This window comes from Mustela putorius, unplaced genomic scaffold (assembly GCF_011764305.1).
Source record: "Mustela putorius furo isolate JIRA1106 unplaced genomic scaffold, ASM1176430v1.1 tig00000721_pilon_pilon_pilon, whole genome shotgun sequence".
In the NCBI taxonomy this organism is placed as follows: domain Eukaryota; kingdom Metazoa; phylum Chordata; class Mammalia; order Carnivora; family Mustelidae; genus Mustela; species Mustela putorius.
The window spans coordinates 5338093-5348459 of NW_025421456.1; the positions used below are offsets into that span (position 1 = coordinate 5338093).

At 34.8% G+C, this 10367-nt stretch overlaps 1 pseudogene; it reads left to right on the forward strand.

The window, feature by feature from the left end:
- Positions 1–206: 206 nt before the first annotated feature.
- On the forward strand, positions 207–1125 carry LOC106005369 (annotated as a pseudogene).
- Positions 1126–10367: the final 9242 nt, after the last annotated feature.

Below are 10367 nucleotides of genomic sequence, written 5' to 3' on the forward strand. Positions count from 1 at the left end.
TCTGTCTGTCGAATAAACAAATAAAATCTTTAAAAAAAAAAAAAAGAAATTCAGATTTTCTCTAAGTGAAAATAAGATGCTATTCGGAAATTTTACTAGGATATCATATGGCCCGATTTGTGTGCATGTGGTTTTTTAAAAATATTATTCCAGGGCAGATAGTGGTTCTCTTTTCCTTTCCAGCTGCTTGAAGTTCAGCGACCATCATGAATGACACAGTAACTCTCTGGACCAGGAATTTCATCACCAACTGACTACTTGAGCAGAAACAGGTGGTCACTGATGTCCTTCACCCTGGAAAGGCAATAATATCTAAGACAGAAATTCAGGAAAAACTAGACAAAATGTTCAAGACCACACCAGATGTCATATTTGTATTTGAATTCAGAACCCATTTTGGTGGTGGCTGTTGGGTCCGTTATCAAAGGAACGAGACTGAGACAAAGTTACGCAAAGCCTTATTCTACGCCAAGCATTAGAATTTAGACTGACCGGCCAGGGAACGAGGCTGAGACAAAGTAAATGTTATGTAAAGCTTTATTCTATGCCAAGCATTAGAAGTCAGACTGCCCGGCCAGGGCTGCCTCCAAAGAGAGCGATGCCTTTGGTCTTATAGGCTAGTTTTTATAGGGCACAATCGCAGACATCTGCATATGTAGCTTTGGCTAATTGGATGCCTCTTACCTGTGTGTTTTAGTAATGGTTACCTGGAACCAATAGTAACTGTTGAGGCATTTATTAAACAACAAAATGGCTTTGTTTTAAGTATGTGTTTTAGTAAGAGTTACCTGGAACTGATATCAATAACTGTTGAGGCATTTATTAAACAACAAAATGTCTACCTAGGCAACATGGAGTCACTATGCCTAAGTAGGCCCAGGCAGGCCATAGGGGGTTAACATATTTTAACGTGGAATCGACCCCAACAGTGGCAAGACAACTGGATTTGGCATGATTTATGATTCCTTGGATTATGCAGAGAAAAAGGAACCCAAACATAGACTCACAAGACATGGCCTATATGAGAAGAAAAGGATATCAAGAAAACAGTGAAAGGAATGCAAGAACGGAATGAAGAAAATCAGGGGGACTACAAAAGCCAATTTGGGTGCTGGCAAAAAGTGAGTCAGAGACTGGACAAAGGAAGGAGTAAAGATGCTGCAGTGGGTTCCTCTGTGGTGATTGTGCAGATTTTTCATGACAGGATTAATAAACTAAGAATATTAAAGAAATATTGTTCCATAATTGTTTGGAATGGAGTTGAATAAAAGTGATAGTGGAAGGCCGTGGAAACATGAAGAGTTGACCAGGGGCATTCTGGGGAAGAGGGAAAGAAGGGTACAGATGTGAGAAATACTTTGGAGAAAGAATTGATGGATTGTATGTGGGGATCGAAGTAAAAAAAAAAAAAAGAAAGAAAAGAATAATTCTCAGGAATGTATATTTTGGAATTGACTGAATGATAATGCCACTTGTGAAAATACAGTAGATGAGGCTTTATGAGTAAAAGCAGAAATTTTATTTTAGAATTTTAATTTTGAGACTTTAGTCCAACATCTGAGGAAGTTTTTTTTCTTTCTTTTCTTTCTTTTTTTTTTTTTTAAGATTTTGTTTATTTATTTGTCAGAGAGAGCACAAGTTGACAGAGTGGCAGGCAGAAGCAGAGAGAGAAGCAGGCTTCCTGCTAGACAAGGAGCCCGATGAGGGACTTGATCCCAGAACCCTGGGATTATGACCTGAGCTAAAGGCAGCGGCTCAACTGACTGAGCCACCCAGGCGTCCCCTGAGGAAGTTTTCAAGAGTACAATTATCTGATTCTGGACTACAGATATAAATTTGGGATTCATTCAACTACAGATGGTCTCTAAAGCCACAGATTAGAAGAGGTATCAAGGCAGAGAAGAGACCTAGTGAGTACTGATCCTGAGAGACCATCAGGGAGAGGGGAAGAGCAGCCAGAGTTGGGAGAAAAACTAGAAAAAAATGGTGTGCTAAGAACTGATAGAGAACAGTGTTCCAGAAAGAGGGGGTGGTGAATCCTGCCAAATTCTGTCAGGAGATTAAGAAATATGAGAACAGAAAGAGAAACAAACCACTGAATTTGGCAACAGAAAAAGCAGTGATGATGTATTCAGGTCTTAGAGGACTGCTGTGTGGTTTAGGCTCACTTTAGTGATACAATTAAAAACACAGTCAAGTTACCAACAATAATTAATTAAACATCTTGACGTGTAGGGGGAACTGGGTGGACGTCAGTTGGGGATCTGCCTTCGGCTCAGGTCCTGGTCCTGGGGTACTGGAATTGATCCCTGAATTGGGTTCCTGGCTCAGCAGGAAGTCTTCTTCTTCTTCTCACTCTGTCCCTTCCCCTGTTTGCGCTCTCATGCGCAAAATAAACAAATAAAATGTCAAATAAAATCTTAAAAAAACTTGAAGTGAATTTATATAAAAATAGTAAAAGATATCTAACTCGTAACCCAAAATGAAAGCTCTTATAATCCCATTTCTCTCCATCTACACACTCTAACACACCTGAACTTTCTCACATCCTCAAAATTTTCACTTAACGCTGCTTACTTTCGGATACTCTCTGTCTCAGTTTTTTGTTTTGTTTTGTTTTGTTTTTACTCTAATAGATGAAGTTAACAATTTCTGGATTTTTGTTGACTTTTTTGTGGTGGTTTTGTATGGTTTACTTTCTCTATTCTCTGTTTTGAAAGAACAAAACTTTACTCTCTCTTATTCTTCCGTTTTCTTTTCCCATTTTCTACAATAAGGAAGGCCTGGGAAATATTCCAACAAATAATACTATTACAGTCTTTCCAACTCTTTCTTTGATCTTATCTTTTCCTGCTTACATTTTCTACTTTCTGTCACCAAAACCTTAGATGATAAGTTGGCAAGAGCAGACTTTCTCTTAGGGAACAATGGACAGGTAGTCAAATGAAAAGCCAAAGGTGCAAAGATGAAATTCACATTGTTACATAGATGGAAAAACTGTAAATTTGTATAAGTTAATACATATTATCTCTCTTCACATGACAATCATGGAGATTTACCACTCTCAGTTGACCCAGCTAATAAGAAGCTTCAATGTCAAATTTGTTTGCAGAACCAAATCGTTGCCAAATTCAAGGGGAGTGGAGAGATATATGATCTTTCCTTATAGCTCACTCCAATATAGTACAGATAATGCCTTATTACAGGAATCATTGTACAGTTAATGACCATAAGGTTATTTAAGAGGAAACAAAAGTTATTTAAGGCATAAGTTATTTAAGAGGAAACAAAACAGGAGTGTGGCAAACAATTTGTTGTCAGGAAAGTATAGTATAAAAATAAAAGGAAAAAAAAAGTAAAAGGAGTATATTTAGAGGGTGTTGCCTTGACTCAAAATTTAGAAATAAAGCATTTGAAATATATTCAACAACTAAAAGCATCCTGGGATTTAGTTTTGGTTTTAGGTGTGTATTCAGGAATGTAGAAATTCTCAGAGCAATGAAAAACCACACTCCCTTGGAATATGATCCACCATCATAATAAGGAGATTTACCCCTAGGACTCCAGACCACTAACCTCTGGACACCAACTAATTATCAAAAATTGAATCAAAAATTCAAAAAATATTGAAAGTTATCGAGTAGAGTAAGCTGTGGGTGATTTTAAATTTAAGCCTGAGTCCTATCAAATATCCCATTTTAACACAATATTAGAAATAATGTATTCTTCAAGCCAAAGACTGAAAATTTTTGTAGTTTGATTTTTTTTGTGACACAGATAAGAAAACAAAGACACATTGAAGATCAGTAACTTGACTTAGAAAACATATTTATAAACAGGAAAAATGTTTAAAATAGTCAACTATTTAAAAATTATTAATAAAAAAGAGAAATTTACATGATTATTGCATTCTTGTAGTCCTTATTAAAGGGAAGGCTGAAAACTTGAGAAATATGAGAGATCTAGATTGATGATCTTATACACAAATGTTAAGCAAATTTTTGCAGTTAACGAGGTAACCCATTAGTGATGTTCCCAGATAGGTAACAGCTCTTGTCATAAGATATTTCTGAATATCTACTATTTCATTATCTTAGTAGAATCTAAAAAATAAGTGTCTCAATTTTATATCTATAAATTTCTTCATGATTAGAGTTTGAAGTTCCTTTGGTCCTTATTTCTTGAGAAGGTTTAAAAAGCAAAATGACTAACACTGACAGTGGAATAGATTTTGTACATTGTAATTGTGGGTTTGTTCATTTAACTCAGTGAACATTTTATCACCTGTAGCCTGTCTTTTTCATATACAAGGAAGAAATAGGGTTTGACAGCAAAAGTCCTATTTTAGGAAATAAATTGCATGTCACTTGAAGATTTATAGTTCTTGTATCATTAATAAAAATTTGTGGAAATTTGAATACCTGGGGAAAAAAAATGACTGATAATTTGAAGAAAAAAAGTAGAAGCAGTTCTAGGAGTAATCCAGATACTGTATTTAACAGTCAGATATCTTAAAAGAATTATGACTGACATATTTTTAAATTAGAGGAAAAATATACAAAATAAATGGAAATATTGAGAATTTCAACAAGGAATCAAAATTTATATAAAAAAATAAAATTGAATGGACATCCTAGAACTAAAAAGTACAGAACCTAAAATTAAGAACTCAATGGAAGGGCTTCAAAGGAGACTAAACAAAATAGAAGATAGAATTAGTAAATATATTGAATGGTTATAAGAGTGTATTTCATCTGAAACGGAGAAAAGGCTAGAAAGATCCAAGCCTAAGAGATATGGTGCTGGACTCAGTCAAATGGTCTAACATGTATTTAATTGGAGTTCCAGAAGAAAAAAAAGGGAGAAAATGGGGCAGAAGCAATATTTAAAGAAATATACACTAGACTTTTTCAAAATTGATGGAAGGTATTTGTCAATCCAGGAATCCAGAAGTTCTGTAAAGCTCAAGCAGAATAATTAGAAAGAAAGCAACCTTAGGTACATTATAGCTAAACTGCTAAAGCACAGGGGGAAAAAAAACAAAAAAACAAAACAAAACAAAAAAACAATAGAGGGGCGCCTGGGTGGCTCAGTGGGTTGAAGTCTCAGCCTTCCGCTCCGGTCATGGTCCCAGGGTCCTGGCATCGAGCCCCGCATCAGGCTCTCTGCTTGGCGGGGGGCCTGCTTCCTCCTCTCTGCCTGCTTGTGATTCTGTCAAATGGATAAATAAAAAAAATCTTAAAAAAATAGAGAAAAGAGAAATATTAACCTCAAAGAATCAATACTATGTGATAAATGATTTTCAACAAACAGCATGAAAGCCTAAGAAAATATTAGCATTAGCATTCTAAAAAGAAAGAAAATAAATTAGTAAACACAAATTGTACAGCTAGCAAAAATACCCTTCAAAAATTAAGGTAACACAAATATGCTTTTATGCAAACAATAACTCAGACAATTCACTATGAAAAGATCCACAGCAGAAGATATATTAAGGGAAGTTATTCAGGCTGAAGATAAATGAACTTGGAAGGAAACACAAAACTTAATGATGTCCATGCTGAATGGGTGAATAAGAGAAGTGAGTAAGGTTGCTCACTTTCAAGGGGAAACAAGATGGCCATGAGCCCAGAATTTGCATGTCTTCTAGAATCTGCAAAAGACTAAGAAATAGATTGTCCTCTGGATATTCTCTCAGGAAAGGAATGGAGTTGACAGTTTCACCTAAGCCTGGTAGGACCATGTCAATGCCAACCTACAAAACTGCAAGATAATAAACTTGTGAGAGTTTTTTTTTTTTTAAAGATTTTATTTATTTATCAGAGAGGGGGGGGGAGAGAGCAAGCACAGGCAGACAGAATGGGAGGCAGAGGCAGAGGGAGAAGCAGGCTCCCCACCGAGCAAGGAGCCTGATGTGGGACTCGATCCCAGGACGCTGGGATCATGACCCGAGCTGAAGGCAGCTGCTTAACCAACTGAGCCACCCAGGCGTCCCAACTTGTGAGAGTTTTTAAAACTACTAATTGTATTGTAACTTATTTGAGCAACAATAGAAAACTAATACAGAAACACAAATTGAAAATGCAATGAGGGGTGCCTAGGTGGCACAGTGGGTTAAGCCTCTGCCTTTGTCTCAGGTCATGATCTCAGGATCCTAGGATCGAGGCCCGCATTGGGCTGTCTGCTTGGCAGGAAGTCTTCTTTCCTCTCTCTCTGCCTGCCTCTCTGCCTACTTGTGATCTCTGTCTGTCAATTAAATAAATAAAATCTGAAAAAAAAATGCAATGAAATACTGTTATACCCTCATCAGAAATGCTAAAACCACATTACAGCAAGAATGTAGAAATAAAACTATCCCATTGCTGGTGTGAGCATAATGTATATACTACTAAAAAGTTTGCCATTTTTCTCCCCAAACTAAAGCACACCCATGTTATGATTTAGCAATTTCTGTTCTGAGCATATATCAATGAAAAAAATGAGTAAATACGTTCACAAAAAGACATGTATATAAATGCTATCAATTGTTTATAATAGACAAAAACTAAAAGCTCATTAACAAAAGAATGGATAAAAATCAAGATATATCTATACAGTGAAACACTTCACATTGATTACAAAGAGTGAACTACTGATGTATGCAATAGCACCTCTCTCTCTCTATTTATATAAATACATATGTTATATGTTTATATAACATACATATATGTTTTATATATATACATATATATGTGTATATATATATATATTTACCCCAAAGATACAGATGTAATGAAAAGAAGGGCCATCTGTACCCCAATGTTCATAACAACAATGGCCACAGTCTCCAAACTGTGGAAAAAGCCAAGATGCCCTTCAACAGATGAATGGATGAAGATATGGTCCATTTACACAATGGACTATTATGCCTCCATTAGAAAGGATGAATACCGAACTTTTGTATCAACATAGATGTGACTGGAGGAGATTATGCTGAGTGAAATAAGTCAAGCAGAGAGAGTCAATTATCATATGGTTTCATGTACTTGTGGAGCATAAGGAATAACACGGAGGACATTGGAAGAAGGTGAGGAGAAGTGAGTTGGGGGAAATCAAAGGGGAAGACAACCCACGAGATACTGTGGACTCAGAGAAACAAACTGAGGGTTTTGGAGGGGTCGGGGTGGGGGTTTGGGTGAGCCTGATGGTGGGTATTAAGGAGGGCACATATTACATGGAGCACTGGGTGTGATGCATAAACAATGAATTTTGGAACACTGAAAAAAAAAAAACAACAAGAATCACAAAAAAAGAAAAAAATTCTTGGTCATATAAATAATAATATGATATATATATAATGTATAATATATATGTGTGGGTGCACATGTCTATGTTTCTGTGTATAAAATCAAGATGAAAACCTTGAAAACCTCTGTATTCTACTCATCAATAAAAATATAATAGCACAATGTCCTGTGCAATTATAACTTACACAGCAATAAAATAAATGGCAATAACATCAAAAAGGACAAGAGAAAATGAATGAAATTAAGACATGTTAAGTCTTTTGCATTTTTCAGAAAGTGGTGAGAATATCTACATAGATCAGGAAATTATAATAGGTCAGGAAAATATATTGTAGTATAGATACATTACTTGAAGAATAATATAAGAATATTACTAAAAGGTTAATTTGAGGAGAAAAATAGAATGAAAATATTGATGAATCCAAAATAAGTCAAAAAGGATGAAATAAAGAAAAAGGGAGGGGCATCTCAGTGGCTCTGTTGGTTAGCTTCTGCCTTCAGCTCAGGTCATGATCCCAGGGTCATGGGATCCAGCTCCACATCAGGCTCCTTGCTCCGCAGGGAGGCTTCTTCTCCTTCTTCCTCTGCCACCCACCCCTTGTGTGGGCTTGTGTATGCTCTCTCTCTCCAATAAATAAAAAATAAATAAATTTCTTTAAAATAATAAAGAACCAAGGAACCAAGTAAAAACAAATTGCAAGGCGAAAGATGTGAATTATCACATTATTACACAGAATGTAAAGGACTAAACAATCCAATTAATATTGAATACTTAAATGAGTAGAAACTGAAAGATTAAAGTTGAGATATAAGTACATAACACAAGAAAACTACTCATATCAAGAAAAAAATGACCATCGTCATTACAAAGTTGAAGACTAGGACATTATTTTAGTGGTTTAGCAGAATAAGTTAAACGGTATTCTCTTAGACAAAGAACACATAATTAAAACAAGAAGACATTAGAGTTTTCCTTCAAAAGGATCATTCAACTGGAAATCAAATTAAAGTGCTATGAAATGGTAATTGCAGCTAGGCATCCATTATAGTTCCATTTCTTAAAATAGTTTTAAATACCAGCTCCAGCTTTCAGAATTACTTTTGTTGGCCTAAGTTTCTCAATATTGCTTTTTCAAGAATTAAATCTTATTAGGAATATGAAAAAAATTACCCTCCACCTTATTTCATATGTCTCTCTTGAATGGATATTACATTAATCATAAATTGCTTTGACAAATTTATACTTTTGACATCACAGAACAGGGTTCCATCCGCTCACGATAAGTTAAGCTCTACCTTGAAGAGGATTATTCTTAAAGTCAAGCAACCAACGTCAAATGTTATGACAGAAAATTGAAACATACAATTCAGGTCTTATACACATAGTGAATGGACTGTATTTCTTCTCTTCCTGAGACCTTTCTCTTCTGTCTAGGTTTTGAGGAAATGGCTAAGTTTTAAATGTCTCATAAGACTTTGACCATACAAGGGTGGTTCCATCCTGTGAGAGCTGGGCAGAATAGTATCATATAGCAGAAACCAAGTTTAAGATTATATAAATTATTTATATTTATATATAAATATTTATATAATTTATAAATTATATAAATTTATATATTTATTTATATATAATTTATATATAATTTATTTATATTTATTTATATATTTATAAATTAGTAATTTTATTGTATGTTGTGTTCTGTGTTCTTTTGGGGGGGAGTTAACCCTACTAATAGTTAGTAATAACTATTTTTTTCCAATTATTAGTCTTGTGTCATTTATGTCTCTGTTATTACTGGCGGGAATCACTAGGGTATTGGCAGAAAGCCACATGGAGCCTGGGATATGAAAGTCAAGAGTTGGTTCTAGAAGCTCTAAATTGCCTTCCTGACATGAAAATTCTCTGCCCATCACCAGCCACAAAAGAAGAGGATTTAATTTCATGTTTTGTCTTTCGGGTTTTTTGTTGTTGTTTTTTGCAGAATAGGAAAAAAAAAAATTTTAATTAAATATTTATTATTTAATGAATGATTCCACTTAGCCCAAATCTATTTTTGAAGGAAATAGAGCTCTTCCTCTGAGTCATCCTGAGTAAGATCTATAAAATTGTCATGGATATAAAAGAAAGAGAGTCAAACATAAAATATGGAGTATCTGAGAGCATTTAGATTTGGTTTCTGACATATCTATGAAACAGCAGGCACTGATGAAGATGGATGAAAGCAGGATACTTAAACTGAACTGTGAGTAGGGCTGACATCTGTGCTATGTGAAAGCTAGTGATCAATGTTATACCATTCACTTAGTTTTTGGTGAGGTGAGTTAAACTAATTTTACCTTAAAAATTAACATCTTGTATAATCACACTCTCATACAAAACAAAACAAACAAAACAAAGCAAACAAACAAAAATCCTGTGTATTCTGTAAAATCTAGAAAATAAGTTTACTAACTAAATGCATCTTTATGTACTCTATATTTTTCCCTAAATAAACAGATGTACTTTACTGAGAGTGCTTTTGTTGTCACATATAAAAATGTGTCAATTATAGAAATTATTAAGTATATTTTGTGATTTCATAAATGCAAGATTTTGTTCAAAATATATTTTAAATTATGGGAAATCAAGGGCATGTGGGTAGTTCAGTCAGTTAAACATCTGCCTTTGGCTCAGGTCAAGATCCCAGAGTCCTGAGATTGAGTCCCACATGGGGGGGAGGGGTCCCTGCTCAGTAGAGAGCCTGCTTCTCCCTCTGCCTGCCACTCCCCCTGTTTGTGTTCTCTCTCTATATATCAAGTAAATAAAAAAAATTAAAAAAATAAACTATGGGAAATAAATTCTTTTCAAAATGGACAGCATAGGTAAGGGGATAAGGGGATAAGATAAGATAAGGGGATGACTTCTAGAATAAGACATTGGTTTCTAAATAACATTATAATATTTCAATTTAAAATAAGGGACCTAAGATCTAAATAAACTATATGATTCATGAAATAATCAGAAACTAAATAAACTATAACCTATATCTCTTGAATCCCAAACCTGTGTTTTTTTAAAAAATACTATACTATGTTACTGTG